Raw genomic sequence first — 15,926 nt, forward strand, 5'->3', positions numbered from 1 at the left:
CGTCCGGGTAATTATCTGCAGGTGGCGTTGCCTAAAGCGCTGCCATTATTATAAAAATATAGACCCATGACAACATATGAAAAAGCCAACACACAGCACGGTACTAATAAAACATAGTTGAAACGCACTCACATGTGTGCGAGAGGCAGGCGATCATGTGGAGAAGCGTCCTCGGTTACAAACACCTCGTGTAACTAACAGCGGCAGCATTTTAAAACATTGTTTGCACTTTAAAACAAAGAGATTACGACAAACATATGTTTAGTTTAGAAGAAAGTGCCTGTATTTTAGCCCACCTTAACAGTACTACAACAGTGCGTTATAGAAGCCAAAGGAGGGTAGGGCTGGGGGAGAGTCAATGGCTGCAGCGCTACCCAGCATGAACCCAAACATCCCATGTACATTATAAACGCACCAAAGAAGACGCAGCCTTGGTTACAAACACCTCGTTTGACTAAGGCGAGAGGGGGAGGTGGGGGTGCAACTCTGTGTGGCTTGTGCTCTCCTGGCGCCTCTGGTCTGTTTACTGTTAACACATGGAATTCCAAAGCAATCATTAAGCCGGATGGCTCCGTCTATGTTGGGCACCACTGGCGCCTTTTGTCTGTTTCCAGCAGAGAGGAAGGAGCTGGAGAAGCAGGAAACTGAAAGTACGGCCGGCCACCGGCCAGCCATGAATGAACCCCTCGGTTGCCTGCACAAAAATACGGGCATCAGAAGCAAAAAAAAGACGCTGCGAGGCAAAGAGAGAAAGGGACGCGGGCTCATGTTTGTTTGAGGAAATCAGAGTTTAAAAACGAAAGGCACTAATCTCTTGCTCTTTAAGTTCTAGACATGGTCGTTTTTTATGTTTAAATCAAAAGAACTTTTGGCATGCTTGAGATACTGTAAAGAAACATACGGGCATCAGAAGCAAAAAAAAAGACGCTGCGAGGCAAAGAGAGAAAGGGACGCGGGACAGATAGAGAAAAGAAGAAACGGGTAAAACAAGACGGAGGGCATTGCTGTGGGGAGGGGGGAGGAGAAATGCGACACGGCGGGCAGGGGAGGGGGCGGAGCGGGGAGAGCGGCATGAGGGTGTGAAAGCAGCAGGGGCCTGGAGTGCGGCTAAGGGAACTGAAGAAACGCGACACGGCAGGCAGGGGAGGGGGCGGAGCGGGGGTGTGGGAGGAGTGCGGCTGAGGGAAAATACATGCAAGCAGGCGGCTGGGGGCATGTGCACGCGCTTTTAAGCTCAATGCACATGCGCATTAAGCTTGAATTTCACGGGCACTGCAAGGAATCGCCACGATTCCTTGCAAGTTGGTTAAAGACTGTTTAAGCCCCAATAGTCTCGCAAGCTCGATGCGCATGCGCATCGACAGGCGAGACCTAAAAATGGCCTAGCAGTTAGACAAATAAAAAACCTGTGGTAACAAAGTGTGTTTCTTTCAGTACTCTGCTTGTTCCTGAAATCTGGGAAGATGGGGATATTAGCACAGCAAACTTTGTGTTAATGCCACGTTAAGGGGAAAATAACATGCTTTCTTACCCCCCCATTTTACCAATAAACCCCCAAATATTGCTACATTTTAGGTATTTTCTCTATACCTCCAAGGGGAATCTGAAAATTCTGTGTTCCTTTAAAATCCCAAAGATGTGGAAAACAAGGACATAGATTTGTCCTAGATACCTTTTGTGGGGAAAATATTATGAAGGCTTAAGTTTGAAGTGCCACAAAACGTTAAAAAAGCCTCAGCATCAACAGAGTTACCAATGTCAGCCTGTCCAAAATACCAGCAATTACAAAATTGTTAGAATATGCACACTTTTTAGGGCTTGGGCTCATGCACTGCGCAGCAGTGATGGGCAGCGAGTCCTATTCCGGGCATTTTGAAAATGGACCTTCAAATTCCACACGCTCCTGCATGTGGATTTGCAAGGTCCAATTTCATAGGCCTTCGCGTGCGTGCTGCTTTTATACAGAACACGCAATAGGCCATAGGCGGTCGCGTAGCTCCGCCTATGGCCTAGTGGTGTCTGTTACGCGCACCAGAGGCCATATGTTTTGAATTATCGCAGCTTGACAGCCATGATAATTCAAAACATATGCTCGCAGTGGCGCCCGCGCGCGCACCACTGCAGGCTTTTTTTTACAATTGGATCGCTTTCGTGATCCGTTGAAGTGCCGCTTGTTTATTTTCTGTCTGGAGCAGGTGCACGCTAGCAAGGTTGTCTTTTGTAAATCAGAGTGATTCAAGTTATTGGTGGTCTTGCTAGGTGGCTGTCTTCCAATCAGTCCGCAGGAAAGAATACACAACGCTTCACTTTAATTACAAATACATAAATTCCCCAGTACACAACAAAGGAACAAAATGGGTGCAGCAGGACGGAAATTGCACGGCATATTTCATTCTGTACGGAATGGAAAGTTTTTCCAATGCTGTCTCCTTGCATTATCTCCCAGCGACTCATTAGTTCCTCTTATTAACCAAAGCACCATCTTAGAACAAGAACTGGAGGCTTCCAGGTAAGCTGTGGGTCCGAGCACAGGAGATGAAGCACGCTACTTGCATCTCAGTATGATACAGGTCCAGTAAAAAGCATTACCGTCTGCAGCATCTTAATGTCGTCTAAGGACTAGCACTGCTTCAGACATTTTCTTCTGCCAGAACTATGAAGAAAAAATATACTTTACAAAAATGTAAGCGCCGATAATTTCTTGTGCAAATTCATAAATTATTTTATTTTGACAACACGATTTTGCATTTTCTGAAGGATGTACCTTGCTTGAGCCTCTTGCCATCCGTATGAATTATCATCAAGGACATAAAATGCTTTCGCATGGAAGCTAACAGTTGCACCTGGAAGCTAACAGTTGCACCTGGAACCATATTACGTGAATGCCCAGGCAGCATTCTCCTCGGTTGCTTTCGTATTACAGATGGGCTGTAAATAAAAACGAAGCATTTATTGCACGGGAGCGCACGTGCACTACGCAAAATTAAGGGAGAACTGGCAAGCAAGTATGGACCCATGCAAAGGAAACTTCTTTGCCCCAGCGTCTGCTAAGTATTACAAAAGAAGGGCAAAGACACCCTTTGTAAACAGACACACTACCACCTCGTCTGCAGAGTGTAACACAAACGAGCTAGGATTTAGCCAATGCGTCTTTGCTGTACAAGCACTGTGCAGCTCAGCATAGCCACTGAAGCATGGAGAAAGATGTTCATTTTATTCATTAGTCAGGGTCAACCTATCCATTCAAGCCACAATATTGCAGTAATATATTTACTGGGTAGTGCCATGTAAGCATTCTTTCCTGTCTCCTTCTTCACTCCTAACTCTATATGTTGGTCGTTAGGTGTGCAGAGCCATTGGCGAGCAATATGAGAATTTGTTAGGTTATATATTAAATTATCAAACTCCATTTGTACATCTAAACTTAGCAGGATGGAGGTCTTCGATGTGGCCGTGGAGGATGATTTATTTAATGAAGTTTGATCAGACAAAGACACTTGCTGAATGATTTACAACCTTAAAAGGCACCAGTAATCCAAAGGGAACGCCAAGCTTGGCCAAAGAGAGTCCTTAAATGAATCAATAAAAATAATCAGAGTAGAAAAGCATGGTGATGAAATGAAACTAAAAATTCAAAAAGCTCTGTCCATACTCTCCCTGATAGTTATTTGCGCTGGGCCAAAATAACACATTTGGTGAAGCAGAAAGAGATAAATAAGACAGATAAATAGTTGAAGACAAAAAGAAAATGAGGACCAAAACAGAAACAAGACCAAATAAAGCAAACAAGGACACCGTAAAGGGAAAAACAAATTCGTCATTTTTGCCCCCAATATGACATTTACTTCTACCATTCTACATCTACTGGTGGGTGAGTGTAGTGTGATTTAGTCAAGATGGCTTCCACACTAATATCCTGCTGCTATATATGTGAGGTCCAATGAGTCAAAGAGTTCACACCTCTATTTTTATCGAAAATAGAAATGAGTCTCATAGGCCATCAGTGATTTTTAATATAAAAGCCCTCGCCACATGGTTAAAACCATGTTACAGTCTCAGACCACAGCGTAATAAACAGATGACAGGTTTCATTGTCAGTAAAAAAAAGTTTGGAAAATTCATCAGGGGTAGAGGACCAAACTGTACACCACACATAAAAAGAAGGGAAGGGTGAAACAAAAAGACAAGTAGGGTGGTCATTCTAGACACATGCTATTGGGAAAAGACCATCAGTGGGGATAAGAACCCCACATTCTTATATTTCCACATCACCACCAGGTGAAGGCCTACCAGTGGTCAATGGGTTCACTAGCTGGATCTATACAACAATGTTGAAGCACCAAAAGAAACAAGGTAACTTATTAAGGCATTATATTGAACCCGCACATTTGTACAAACTCATGATATTTGTAAAGTCAGAATTCCAAAGCAAGAGTCCTATGTAGCATAGTTTAGTGAAGTAACATAGTTTACAAGCACGTAACAGAGCAACCCTCAACCCATTAATAAATCCCATTAGGACCAATCAATAGAGTAGTTTGAGGTGAAGTGCTAAACCATAAAAATGCATAGAGACATGGTCATAGAGGCTTTAAAGGGGATGTGCACAATCTAGTACTCCTCTCATTGGGATAGTGACAGCAGAGTGAGAGTGACAGCAGAGTGAGAGTGACAGCATAAGTGACAGCAGAGTGAGAGTGAGAGTGACAGCATGAGTGACAGCAGAGTGTGAGTGACAGCATGAGGAGTGACAGCATGAGTAAGAGTGACAGGAGAGTGACATCAGAGTGAGAGTGACTGCAGAGTGAGAGTGACAGCATGAGTGACAGCAGAGTGAGAGTGACAGCATGAGTGAGAGTGACAGCAGAGTGAGAGTGACAGCATGAGTGACAGCAGAGTGAGAGTGACAGCATGAGTGACAGCAGAGTGAGAGTGACAGCATGAGTGAGAGTGACAGCAGAGTGAGAGTGACAGCATGAGTGAGAGTGACAGCAGAGTGAGAGTGACAGCATGAGTGACAGCAGAGTGAGAGTGACAGCATGAGTGACAGCAGAGTGAGAGTGACAGCATGAGTGATAGCAGAGTGAGAGTGACAGCAGAGTGAGAGTGACAGCAGAGTGAGAGTGACTGCACAGCAGAGTGAGAGTGACAGCAGAGGGAGAGTGACAGCAGAGTGACAGCAGAGTGAGAGTGACAGCATGAGTGACAGCAGAATGAGAGTGACAGCATGAGTGACCACAGAGTGAGAGTGACAGCATGAGTGACAGCATGAGTGAGAGTGACTTCAGAGTGAGAGGGACTGCAGAGTGAGAGTGACAGCAGAGTGAGAGTGACATCATGAGTGAGAGTGACAGCAGAGGGAGAGTGACTGCAGAGTGAGAGTGACAGCAGAGTGAGAGTGACATCATGAGTGAGAGTGACAGCAGAGTGAGAGTGACAGCGAGAGTGACAGCAGAGTGAGTAACAGCATGAGTCACAGCAGAGTGAGAGTGACAGCAGAGGGAGAGTGACAGCATGAGTGACAACAGAGTGAGAGGGACAGCAGAGTGAGAGTGACAGCAGAGTGAGAGTGACAGCATGAGTGACAGCAGAGTGAGAGTGACAGCATGAGTGACAGCCGAGTGAGAGTGGCAGCATGAGTGAGAGTGACAGCATGAGTGACAGCAGAGTGAGAGTGACAGCAAAAGTGACAGCGAGAGTGACAGCAGAGTGAGTAACAGCATGAGTGACAGCAGAGTGAGAGTGACAGCAGAGTGAGAGTGACAGCATGAGTGACAGCATAGTTTAGTGAAGTAACATAGTTTACAAGCACGGAACAGAGCAACCATCAACCCATTAATAAATCCCATTGGGACCAATCAATAGAGTAGTTTGAGGTGAAGTGCTAAACCATAAAAATACACAGAGACATGGTTATAGAGGCTTTAAAGAGGATGTGCACAATCTAGTACTCGTCTCATTAGGATAGTGACAGCAGAGTGAGAGTGACAGCAGAGTGAGAGTGACAGTATGAGTGACAGCAGAGTGAGAGTGACAGCATAACTGACAGCAGAGTGAGAGTGACAGCAGAGTGAGAGTGACAGCATGAGTGACAGCATGAGTGAGAGTGACGGGAGAGTGACATCATAGTGAGAGTGACTGCAGAGTGAGAGTGACTGCAGAGTTAGAGTGACTGCAGAGTGAGAGTGACAGCAGAGTGAGAGTGACAGCATGAGTGAGAGTGACAGCAGAGTGAGAGTGACAGCGAGAGTGACAGCAGAGTGAGAGTGACAGCATGAGTGACAGCAGAGTGAGAGTGACAGCAGAATGAGAGTGACAGCATGAGTGACAGCAGAGTGAGAGTGACAGCATGAGTGACAGCAGAGTGAGAGTGACTTCAGAGTGAGAGTGACTGCAGAGTGAGAGTGACAGCAGAGTGAGAGTGACATCATGAGTGAGAGTGACAGCAGAGGGAGAGTGACTGCAGAGTGAGAGTGACAGCAGAGTGAGAGTGACATCATGAGTGAGAGTGACAGCAGAGTGAGAGTGACAGCGAGAGTGACAGCAGAGTGAGTAACAGCATGAGTCACAGCAGAGTGAGAGTGACAGCAGAGGGAGAGTGACAGCATGAGTGACAACAGAGTGAGAGGGACAGCAGAGTGAGAGTGACAGCAGAGTGAGAGTGACAGCATGAGTGACAGCAGAGTGAGAATGACAGCATGAGTGACAGCCGAGTGAGAGTGGCAGCATGAGTGAGAGTGACAGCATGAGTGACAGCAGAGTGAGAGTGACAGCAAAAGTGACAGCGAGAGTGACAGCAGAGTGAGTAACAGCATGAGTGACAGCAGAGTGAGAGTGACAGCAGAGTGAGAGTGACAGCATGAGTGACAGCATAGTTTAGTGAAGTAACATAGTTTACAAGCACGGAACAGATCAACCATCAACCCATTAATAAATCCCATTGGGACCAATCAATAGAGTAGTTTGAGGTGAAGTGCTAAACCATAAAAATACACAGAGACATGGTTATAGAGGCTTTAAAGAGGATGTGCACAATCTAGTACTCGTCTCATTAGGATAGTGACAGCAGAGTGAGAGTGACAGCAGAGTGAGAGTGACAGTATGAGTGACAGCAGAGTGAGAGTGACAGCATAACTGACAGCAGAGTGAGAGTGACAGCAGAGTGAGAGTGACAGCATGAGTGACAGCATGAGTGAGAGTGATGGGAGAGTGACATCATAGTGAGAGTGACTGCAGAGTGAGAGTGACTGCAGAGTTAGAGTGACTGCAGAGTGAGAGTGACAGCATGAGTGACAGCAGAGTGAGAGTGACAGCATGAGTGAGAGTGACAGCAGAGTGAGAGTGACAGCGAGAGTGACAGCAGAGTGAGAGTGACAGCATGAGTGACAGCAGAGTGAGAGTGACAGCAGAATGAGAGTGACAGCATGAGTGACAGCAGAGTGAGAGTGACAGCATGAGTGACAGCAGAGTGAGAGTGACAGCAGAGTGAGAGTGACTGCAGATTGAGAGTGACTGCATGAGTGACAGCAGAGTGAGAGTACAGCAGAGTGAGAGAGACAGCATGAGTGACAGCAGAGTGAGAGTGACAGCATGAGTGACAGCAGAGTGAGAGTGACAGCAGAATGAGAGTGACAGCATGAGTGACAGCAGAGTGAGAGTGACAGCATGAGTGACAGCAGAGTGAGAGTGACAGCAGAGTGAGAGTGACTGCAGATTGAGAGTGACTGCATGAGTGACAGCAGAGTGAGAGTACAGCAGAGTGAGAGTGACAGTATGAGTGACAGCAGAGTGAGAGTGACAGCATAACTGACAGCAGAGTGAGAGTGACAGCAGAGTGAGAGTGACAGCATGAGTGACAGCATGAGGGGGAGTGACGGGAGAGTGACATCATAGTGAGAGTGACTGCAGAGTGAGAGTGACTGCAGAGTTAGAGTGACTGCAGAGTGAGAGTGACAGCAGAGTGAGAGTGACAGCATGAGTGAGAGTGACAGCAGAGTGAGAGTGACAGCGAGAGTGACAGCAGAGTGAGAGTGACAGCATGAGTGACAGCAGAGTGAGAGTGACAGCAGAATGAGAGTGACAGCATGAGTGACAGCAGAGTGAGAGTGACAGCATGAGTGACAGCAGAGTGAGAGTGACTTCAGAGTGAGAGTGACTGCAGAGTGAGAGTGACAGCAGAGTGAGAGTGACATCATGAGTGAGAGTGACAGCAGAGGGAGAGTGACTGCAGAGTGAGAGTGACAGCAGAGTGAGAGTGACATCATGAGTGAGAGTGACAGCAGAGTGAGAGTGACAGCGAGAGTGACAGCAGAGTGAGTAACAGCATGAGTCACAGCAGAGTGAGAGTGACAGCAGAGGGAGAGTGACAGCATGAGTGACAACAGAGTGAGAGGGACAGCAGAGTGAGAGTGACAGCAGAGTGAGAGTGACAGCATGAGTGACAGCAGAGTGAGAATGACAGCATGAGTGACAGCCGAGTGAGAGTGGCAGCATGAGTGAGAGTGACAGCATGAGTGACAGCAGAGTGAGAGTGACAGCAAAAGTGACAGCGAGAGTGACAGCAGAGTGAGTAACAGCATGAGTGACAGCAGAGTGAGAGTGACAGCAGAGTGAGAGTGACAGCATGAGTGACAGCATAGTTTAGTGAAGTAACATAGTTTACAAGCACGGAACAGAGCAACCATCAACCCATTAATAAATCCCATTGGGACCAATCAATAGAGTAGTTTGAGGTGAAGTGCTAAACCATAAAAATACACAGAGACATGGTTATAGAGGCTTTAAAGAGGATGTGCACAATCTAGTACTCGTCTCATTAGGATAGTGACAGCAGAGTGAGAGTGACAGCAGAGTGAGAGTGACAGTATGAGTGACAGCAGAGTGAGAGTGACAGCATAACTGACAGCAGAGTGAGAGTGACAGCAGAGTGAGAGTGACAGCATGAGTGACAGCATGAGTGAGAGTGATGGGAGAGTGACATCATAGTGAGAGTGACTGCAGAGTGAGAGTGACTGCAGAGTTAGAGTGACTGCAGAGTGAGAGTGACAGCATGAGTGACAGCAGAGTGAGAGTGACAGCATGAGTGAGAGTGACAGCAGAGTGAGAGTGACAGCGAGAGTGACAGCAGAGTGAGAGTGACAGCATGAGTGACAGCAGAGTGAGAGTGACAGCAGAATGAGAGTGACAGCATGAGTGACAGCAGAGTGAGAGTGACAGCATGAGTGACAGCAGAGTGAGAGTGACAGCAGAGTGAGAGTGACTGCAGATTGAGAGTGACTGCATGAGTGACAGCAGAGTGAGAGTACAGCAGAGTGAGAGAGACAGCATGAGTGACAGCAGAGTGAGAGTGACAGCAGAGTGAGAGTGTCAGCAGAGTGAGAGTGACAGCAGAGTGAGAGTGACTGCAGAGTGAGAGTGACAGCAAAGTGAGAGTTACTGCACAGCAGAGTGATAGTGGCAGCAGAGTGAGAGTGACAGCAGAGTGAGAGTGACAGCATGAGTGAGTGACTGCAGAATGATAGTGACAGCATTAGTGACAGCAGAGTGAGAGTGACAGCATGAGTGACAGCAGAGTGAGAGTGACAGCATGAGTGACAGCAGAGTGAGAGTGACAGCATGATTGACAGCAGAGTGAGAATGACAGCATGAGTGACAGCAGAGTGAGAGTGACAGCAGAGTGAGAGTGACCGCATGAGTGACAGCAGAGTGAGAGTGACAGCAGAGTGAGAGTGACAGCATGAGTGACAGCAGAGTGAGAGTGACAGCAGAGTGAGCGTGACTGCAGAGTGAGAGTGACTGCAGAGTGAGAGTGACAGCATGAGTGAAAGCAGAGTGAGAGTGACAGCAGAGTGAGAGTGACAGCAGAGTGAGAGTGACAGAAGAGTGAGAGTGACGGCATGAGTGGCAGCAGAGTAAGAGGGACAGCATGAGTGACAGTGGAGTGAGTGTGACAGCATGAGTGACAGCAGAGTGAGAGTGACAGCAGAGTGAGAGTGACAGCATGAGTGACAGCAGAGTGAGAGTGACAGCATGAGTGAGAGTGACAGCATGTGTGACAGTGGAGTGACAGTGACAGTGAGAGTGACAGCAGAGTGAGAGTGACAGCATGAGTGACAGCAGAGTGAGAGTGACAGCATGAGTGAGAGTGACTGCAGAGTGAGAGTGACTGCATTAGTGACAGCCGAGTGAGAGTGCCAGCAGAGTGAGAGTGATAGCATGAGTGACAGCAGTGTGAGAGTGACAGCAGAGTGAGCGTGAATGCAGAGTGAGAGTGACTGCAGAGTGAGAGTGACAGCATGAGTGACAGCAGAGTGACAGTGACAGTGAGAGTGACAGCAGAGTGAGAGTGAGAGTGACAGCATGAGTGACAGCAGAGTGAGAGTGACAGCATGAGTGAGAGTGACTGCAGAGTGAGAGTGACAGCATGAGTGAGAGTGACTGCAGAGTGAGAGTGACTGCATGAGTGACAGCCGAGTGAGAGTGTCAGCAGAGTGAGAGTGATATCATGAGTGAAAGCAGAGTGAGAGTGACAGCAGAGTGATAGTGACAGCACAGCAGAGTGAGAGTGACAGCAGAGTGAGAGTGACAACATGAGTGACAGCAGAGTGATAGTGACAGCATGAGTGACAGGAGAGTGACAGCATGAGTGACAGCAGAGTGAGAGTGCCTGCAGAGTGAGAGTGACTGCAGAGTGAGTTTGACTGCAGAGTGAGAGTGACTGCAGAGTGAGAGAGACTCAGCAGTGTGACTGTTCCAGAGAGAGCAGTGTAATCTTGTGCGCTTACACGGTGCACTGACACACAGGAGCTAAAACAAAGAACAGCTGAACACGGTGAGGGGAGCAGCAAGGAGGGGACGCTCCAACCAATCAAGCGCAACTACTCACAACCTACTGTACGATTACAACACAGGCCAAAGGGCAGAGCTAGGTCTTTTCGCATTACATAGGGTGAGCAGTGTGTGAGTGTGTAGGGTGCGCAGTGTGTAAGCGTGCAGGGTGAGCAGTGTGTGAGCATGCATGGTGAGCAGTGTGTGAGTATGCAGGGTTAACAGTGTGTGAGCGTGCAGGGTTAACAGTGTGTGAGCATGCAGGGTGAACATTGTGTGAGTGTGTAGGGTGAGCAGTGTGTGAGTGTGCAGGGTGAACATTGTGTGAGTGTGTAGGGTGAACAGTGTGTGAGTGTGTAGGGTGAGCAGTGTGAGAGTGTGTAGAGTGAGCAGTGTGTGTGTGTGTAAGGTGAGCAGTGTGTGAGTGCAGGGTGAACATTGTGTGAGTGTGCAGGGTGAACAGTGTGTGAGTGTGCAGGGTGAGCAGTGTGTGAGTGTGCAGGGTGAGCAGTGTGTGAGTGTGTAGGGGGAGCAGTGTGTGAGTGTGTAGGGGCAGTGTGTGAGTGTGCAGGCTACGAAAACCCAAACTAAGTCCACCACACAGACACACATAAGACCACACACATAAGACCACACACATAAGACCACACACACACCACACACACACCACCACACACACACTCTCACACCACACTCTCACCACCACACACTCACCACCACTCATCACCACACACTCACCACCACACACTCACCACCACACACGCAACCACACACACAACCACACACACACCACCACCAGCCGTCAGTGCACGCTTTCACTGGGCACAAACACCACCAGCCGACAGTGCACGCTTTCACCAGGCACAACCACCACCAGCCGTTAGTGCAGGCTTCCACCAGGCACACACCACCAGACGTCAGTGCACGCTTTCACTAAACACACACACACCACCAGCCATCAGTGCACACTTTCACCAGGCACACACAACACCAGCCGTCGGTGTGCGCTTTCACCAGGAACACACCACCAGCCGTCAGTGCACTCTTTCACCAGGCACACACACCACCAGCTGTCTGTACACGCTTTTACCAGGCACACACACCACCAGCCGTCAGTGCACGCTTCCACAAGGCACACACCTCCAGCCGGCTGTGCACGCTTCCACCAGGCACACACACCACCAGCCATCAGTGCACAATTTTTACAGGCACACACACCACCAGCCATCAGTGCACACATCAATTGTTAACACATCCACAATTAACTATTGTAGCAATTGCAGTATGGTGCACTTTACTCTTAAACATATTCATCTAAAGTGCAGCATGCCACCATTGCTACAATTCCAATCCAACCCACATAATTCCACTACACACCAAATGCATACACTCCATAACACATGGCTAAAAGACATTGCCATTTACAATGCCATTAGCTCTAACTCAAATAAATACGAGACCTATTGCATTTCCAATGCTTGTTCTGCCATGCTGTAGTCCATGTAAAATACCTCTTGGATTTCCTAAAAAAAATTGAATAGAAAGTTGTGGTAAGAGAGTGTAGAAATCTCCTTCAGATACACTCAGTTCTAGCAGGGAATTTTCATAATTGCGTGTGGCGCTCTGCTTCATTTTAAATAACGGTTCCCTTAATGGCGCTTCAGATGTTGATTTTGATTGTTCACTTACTCTTTATAGTAGTTTTTAGCTACTTCGCTTGGACTAACTGAAGTTTTAAATTTCATCATTTAAACTTTTTCAAATATGTATATTAAATTGTAGAGGTGTGCTTATAATTTTCGGACGTCACTTTGTAGCTAGCAAAACTGCTGATTAATGTGCTCTCATCTTGATTTGGTCTAAAAAGAAAAATGAACCACAAGTAGAAATGTTATTTTCTCATGATTTCTTTACAGCTTAGTTTGGCATGAATAATGATGTTTTGTTTTCCAAGTTAATCTAAGATACCCCACTACCCTAACATTATATTTTCGAGTATCTTTATTAGGTGGGACAAAAAGGCAGTAGGCACATAATTGTGTACTTTCATATAAACAGAACCCAACATCATAATCCCAATGGAGGAAACGCCGCCTTTAAGTAATTATGTTGCTGTTTCCAACTGGCCAACAGGCTTCTTGAGCCCACGGAAGCCATCTGGAATGACTGGCCAGTTTGACTTCCGGCCGCCGTAATCGCAATACGGCGGTCGGAAGTCAAATCAAGGATGACAGTTAGAGAGTGTCCGACCTATGGGGCCTATTAGGATGATGGGCGGACTTTGTCCGCCAGCCATCCTGTCGGACAACAGGACCATCAGCCATAAGGGCGGGGGTCCCGTCCTTGGAATTAGGATGCAACCGCCACAGTGGCGGGTGCATCCCGCATTTTTAACATTGCGGCAGGCGGTGCTGAAAGCACCGCCCGCTGCAATGCTAAAAAAGCATGTTGTGCGTTTCAAAGCACAACATGACAGGCACCGCGCGGTGCCTGCCATGTTGCACTTTGAAATGTGGGGGGTACCATAGGTACCCCCCATGTGCACCCCCCACCCCCCCAGAGTCCCAGGGGGCCTGCAACGGGCCCCCGCAGGGAGTCTCCGCATGCCTTTCCGTGGCGGCATTGCCGCCACAGAAAGGCATTCCCCAAAGCCCATCCTAATATGGCTGGCGGTGTCTGATAGACACCGCCACCATATTAGACCGAGGCAAGTCAAGGTGACCGAGGCGGAAAAGTGGAGGACGGTCTTTCCGTCCGCCGCGGACCCACCAGCCATCCTAATGTGGCGGGGGGTCATTTCTGTGTGGATGGCGGGCGGATTGCCCCCGCCAGGCCGGCGGTGGCTACCGCCAGCCTGGGGGGACAATCCGTCCGCCATCCAAATGGGCTCCTATGTTCGGAGGCTTTCTGACTGACTTCCTAATAAAGCCCTAAGTGCTCTATTTTATAAAAGGGAAAAGTTCTGCAGCTTGGGAGGCATTTGTTCTCTTGGAATTAAAGTACAGTTTCCAGAAAGTCCTCATTTTCAATGTGCTATGGAATGTCACATGTCTAATTTAGATTGAGTGTCCAATTAGAATCACCATTATCCACTAAATTATGATGAGTTCTTAATCCAAAAGATCATATGAGTATTTGGGGCTTCTGTAGCCTGATACTCTTACCACCAAAAGAAATTGGATGACTTCTCCAAAAACAAAATAACGGGATGAGGTGGGGGGTAATTTTCATTACAATAAAAAGTTTAACAGTGCCTGTTTTTTTAATGTTAAAAGTGAAACAATTATTGGGTCAGTGGAAAATAACGGACCAGGTGTCGTATTTTCAATGCCTGATATGTATATATATATATATGCATCTTATAAGAAGACATGTAATGCACCCGGTTTGGTGATTTAATGATCCTGGATTCTGGACTATACAGCATACTTCATATTATCTGCCATAGATGTATGCTTTCTACCTCATATATTTGTCAAACACTGGTTATGATTCCTTCCAGTTGGGGGTCATTTTTTGTGTAATTTAAAAAAGTGCTTATCTGAAGTCATATTATTTTAAGTTGTCCCAAAGTTTTAAGTGTGCTCCACAGCATAATAAAACCTGATATCGCCTACTCATACAGCAGATAGAAATATAGGGTATATTCTGATGAAACCATTGATTCGCAGAGAACATTTCAGATCTACGGCATTCATCCAGTCATTTGTAAAGGCCTGACCTGTAGTCTCTTACCTTGTCCGTTGGGGAAAACATCTGGGATCAATTGCCCTTCAAACATTTACCCTATACATGCATTAGCTGTCCTTTGCTTGTTTCATTGGATACATATGAATTCATTAATCTTTGAATTTATGAAAGACTGCTTTCATACATTTTGTACATGTCCAATTGCTGTGGCTTTAGAACTTTAATTTTAGTTTTTTGTTGTCTTCTGTATAAGAGTTATCAACATTCTCTTACAATAGTAAATTCATATTTTTATGTTTGTGTTTTATGTAATCAATAATTTGAAGTTTTCTTCATCATATATCCAAGTAGTTTCACATATTTATAATCTTTGGTTGGAATTCCATTAATGATGGTCCCATGTTTTTCATACACTATCGGTAAAGATTCTGTGTATCCCATGACAGCGAGATTTTAATTTAACACCTTGCATCCTGTTCTTTCATCAGTTCAAAGGGTAATGTATGTCTTTTAGTCTGTAAGCAAATTACTGTTTGAAAGGGGTTCACTGTTTATATGAGAACACTTTGATGCACACTTCTGATGGGTATGTTGTTCTTTGTGAATTAATGTAAACAATATTTGCTTGTTGGCCAATTATCTTTTAAACTTTACTGACTTTATGGGCTCAAATTGATAGATTTAAATGTATCCCTGAAATAATAAAAAACACCCAAACTAGTATTGAAAGGTGTCTGGATTTATCCATAGCACCCTCAAAACTGGTCTGTTCATTTACTGATCTCATGATGCATATAAAGGTGGCCCTTACCCATAAAAGTAACGGAAAGAGTCCTACCCAAAAGAGATGGTTCAACTCTACCTGTAGCAAAGCCAAGAAAGCCCTTACCATTACTCTTAAAACTCGGCCACGCGATCAAACCCAGATCGCCTTACTGCGTACCCAGTTTAAATTGGCTAGAAGAAAAAGGGAGAGAACACTAAGGGAGGAAATTTGGGAAAGGCTCGCTCAAGCTACTATGGCAGGTGATAGCAGAGAGTTTTGGGACATATTCAACTCACCATTTTTTAAGACCCATAGGGACCCTTCGTTGGATACAAACATTGGGGAGGAGGAGTGGATAGAACATTTTGTTAATATCTTCTCGCCCACTGACCCCCCTGCTCGTTCTTCATCTGTTCCTCTAAATAATAGGAAGGTAATCTTGTCATCATTCTCGCTCACTGTGGTTAGGAGGGCCCTATCGTTATGCAGTACAGGAAGAGCCCCAGGTCCAGATGGTGTCCCAATAGACCTCTTCCAGGACAACTACAATCTTTGGGTTCCTCTGTTGACCAATGTTTTTAATAACATAGCAATAGTAGCCCCCCCCTTTCATCGAAGACAAGTATAATAGTTCCTATCTATA

This window comes from Lissotriton helveticus, chromosome 12 (assembly GCF_964261635.1).
Source record: "Lissotriton helveticus chromosome 12, aLisHel1.1, whole genome shotgun sequence".
Lineage (NCBI taxonomy): Eukaryota > Metazoa > Chordata > Amphibia > Caudata > Salamandridae > Lissotriton > Lissotriton helveticus.